Raw genomic sequence first — 3,803 nt, forward strand, 5'->3', positions numbered from 1 at the left:
AAAATATGAAAATTGTGAGACCCTGTTATACAAGTACTGAAGGTAATGGTTCATTATTATGATATGTAGCAAAATCTTGCTTTTACAATGTTTCCATCGACCGCATCGAACAGTTCAAACTTTCGTTAAAAACCAACGGGGAACGCTTTTGACGATAGCAAAAACATCAGTAGAAAAAAATACAGGGCTGTCGTTGGGTGACCTGTAGATAAATTAATTGTTGTAGTGAAATCTCCCATTATATGCAAAAATTGCGTTCATGAAAAGTGTTTCGCTCAAAAATGCTTTTCTTCAGAATTGCTGAGTATGTGGGGGTTTAACGTCCCAAAGCGACTCAGGCTAGGGAACGCCGTAGTGGAGGGCTCCGGCACCTGGGGTTTCTTTACGTGGACTGACATCGCACAGTACAGGGGCCTCTTGTACTGCCGCGGCCGGGACCAAACCCACGTCTTTCGTGTCAGCATCCGAACGGCATAACCACTGAGCTACCGCGACGGGAACGCTTTGCGATGCTGTGTGACCAATGGGAGTCCCTGATATGTGTGTGCGTCTCACTGCTTTTATTTGTACGACAGATGTGCTCCGACCATGGATATAGAGGAATCTACTCGGCGGAAGAGAACTAAAGACGACGAAAGCAAAGGAGCGTCCTTTGGCCAGCCGTTCTGCGCGCCACTAAATTCTCGTTTGACGCGTATATCTTGTGAAATGTTAATTTTTTCGAAGTGTTCCAGATTGAGTAGCCTCACTAATTTGTTGCCCTCGCGGTGGCTCAGTGGTTATGGTACGCAGCTGCTGGCCCGAAAGACGCGGGTTCGATCCCGGCCGTGGCGGTCGAATTCCGATGGAGGCGAAATTCTAGAGGCCCGTGTACTGTGCGATGTCAGTGCACGCTAGAGAAGTAGCAGTAAGTTCTTTATTATTAAAATAATAATATAAAGGAAGGAAAAGATTTTTGCTAGCCCCGGCATCTGCCATCGATACTGGAGCACCTGAGCTGGGGCAGCGGAAATAAAGGATAGCAGACAGAATGCACAAATGAAGTGAAAGAGGTGAGGGGACAGGAAGAGAGGATAGGGGGAGAAGTAATATATACAAACTATTTACACAATGATAAATGTGTCCAGGTTGTGCGCGTGATTAGTTAATGTTGGAGGAATTTAAACGCGCACAGCACTAACTGGAGTGGGGCGTCCAGTTATTAATCGTTCAATGTAGAACTCGCGGAGCGTTCGGTCACTGCGTGTAACTACTTGACGGAGAACAGACGGGACGTCAAGCTCGTGTGTTCGAGGAATGCACAGAGGCTCACCAAGGTTCGCTCACGAGTGCGCGCACTGCCCTGCGGCCACAATAGCGTCTTGAGGGAGTCTGGTAGTATGTACAGCGCCCTATAGGCCGCAAGCATATAGAATAGGGCGTTAGAGATCCCCAGGTGGTCGAAATTTCAGGAGTCTTCAACTACGGCGTCCCTCATTATAGACTGAGTCGCTTAAGAAAGTTGAACACCAATAAACCATCATTTGTTTCTTGCTTTAAATGAGCAACATGCAAAATAATAATTCTGACGTACTTTGGCTGTCGTCTAAGTTGCATTAGAGTAGCGATGGTTAAGAAATTTGAAAATATCAGCGGAAATTAGCGTGCGTTCGGTGAGCGTCCGAACGCAAGTGGCATCGCGTGTGGTCGAAAAATGTGTCACGGCAGCAGCGCAATTGATGCTGCTTGAACACGACATCAGAGATTCTCTGATTCTTTCAACACTGGCATCCTAGCGCTATTCAAATGTACAGTGCAATCAGAGAGACTCATGATCGAAAATCATATGGCGCAAAGTAATGCCAAGTCGACGCAGAATCAAGCTCTACAACATTCATTGTCGTGTGCGGGCGCTGGATGGTGAAATTCGCGTGAGCCGTAGGTTCATAATTTCTAGCTGCATCGTCATTGCGCATAGTGATTCAAATTTATTTTGTGCCACTATAAAGCGGCTTGTTTGATGCCACGGGTGCCGTCGGGATGCACCCCGATTTGTGCGAACGCCGCAGGTACAATAAACCTAGCGCGAATGGGGCCGCATTGGAAGGCGACGTGTAGGTACACCTCCACCTCATAACGACGTCTTGGTAGCTGTACCAAGGCCTTGTATCTAGCAGGTGCTGCTATGATCCTAGCGTAGTAGGTGACGGTGGAGGGGGAGCCATAATTCTATATCACGTTGGGTCAGAACGCTGGCCGCAGATGCGCTGCACAGCCAGACATAGCAAGATCACAGATCTCATGGTCCAAACTTAATACATTCGTACGAAATTGAGGCATACCGATGTAGACGCAACCATTGAGCACTGCATGCTGCTGAGGCTGTCACCGTAATTCGTGTTAGAATTTGTAATCATTCTTTGAACTCTGCCGTGTTCTTTGCGTCTCCCGAAAAAAACGCGCTTTGTGATGGTGCGTGACCAATGAGAGTTTGAGATGTCTGAAGGCCTCACTGCTTTGAGTCGTACGAGAGATGAGATGAGGTGCTACCATCGATTTGGAGCAAACACACTCGAAGGAAAAGTGTTAAGACAACTCAGAAAAGAGCGTCCTTTGGCCAGCGGTTTTAAGCACCGCTACATTTTTGTTTGACGTTCATGTCCGCGGTGGAGATTCGAGCGATGTATTGCAAAAAAAAAAACAAACAAAACAATTCAACTTGCTCTCCGTCCACTTGTGGTTTTTGTGCCTGTTGACATTGGCCAAAATTACCGAGGGACGCTTTTTACACTTTAAGAAAGACAATAAATAAAATAAAGATATTGGGTGCATCATATCCAAGACCTCTAGGACTTGCTGTACAGGCACTTGAGCCAGCCAAAGGAAGCTTGGCGCAACAGTCTCTGTTCTGCGTTAGGAGTAAATTGCTGTGTTGTGTTGAAAAAAATGATTGGTTATCAGGAAATGAAAGACAGGGTAACTGTCTCGCGTCTCAGTGGCCACCTCATCAACGCCACGAAGGAAGGGAAGGGAATATGGGAATCATTGAGAGAAAGAGGTGCCGCAGTCTTGATTGGGCTCCGGAATAATTTCGACCACCTGGAGATCGTTAACGTTCATTTACATCGCACAGCACAGCGGCGCCTTATGCGTTGCACCTCCATCGAAACGCGGCCACCGCGTTCGCTGCGTCGGGTACGGGGCACGCAACACGGAGCCCTGCATTGGCTCGTGCCGTCTAGATGGCGACAGCAGGCGATCACGTGATGGCCAGACTAGCGATCACGTGCACAGAGGTTATAAAAGGGAAGCGAGCAGGATGAGTGTGCTGACGTGTGCAAGGAAGAGAGAGCTGCACCGCAACTGTCGCTGCGCCTCGCAGTAGCTGCCATTATTCGCGAAGCGTTCGAAGAGTCTCGGAAGCCTTCGCCCCTGGGTAGAGCAGATTGGACTCAGCAGCGGACGGTGTTTTTCGGCGCCGACACGAGGTCCCTGCGGCATCAACCCATGCATCCTTCTCAAGATGTTCGAGATAGCGGGCGCCGTCGTCTACCACGAGGAAACCACGTCCGGTAAGCGTTCCAAGAGGTCTACGCTAAGTTTGCCATTGTCCAGCGCTCAATGGCATTGACGACAGTTCGGGACTTGGTCTTGGGCGACCGACTACTGCAACTTTCTGCAGTATTCGCATCAGGAAGAGAGAAAGCGGTCTGCGTGTGCGTAGAAAGCCATTCGGCTGCCATCTCGTCGCTGCTGTGGGGACGCTGGTGGGAGCGGTAGTATGAAATGAAGCCTTCACGAGCGCCTTGGACGCATCTTTCCGC

The sequence above is a fragment of the Amblyomma americanum genome, chromosome 8 (genome assembly GCF_052857255.1).
Source record: "Amblyomma americanum isolate KBUSLIRL-KWMA chromosome 8, ASM5285725v1, whole genome shotgun sequence".
Taxonomy (NCBI): Eukaryota; Metazoa; Arthropoda; class Arachnida; order Ixodida; family Ixodidae; genus Amblyomma; species Amblyomma americanum.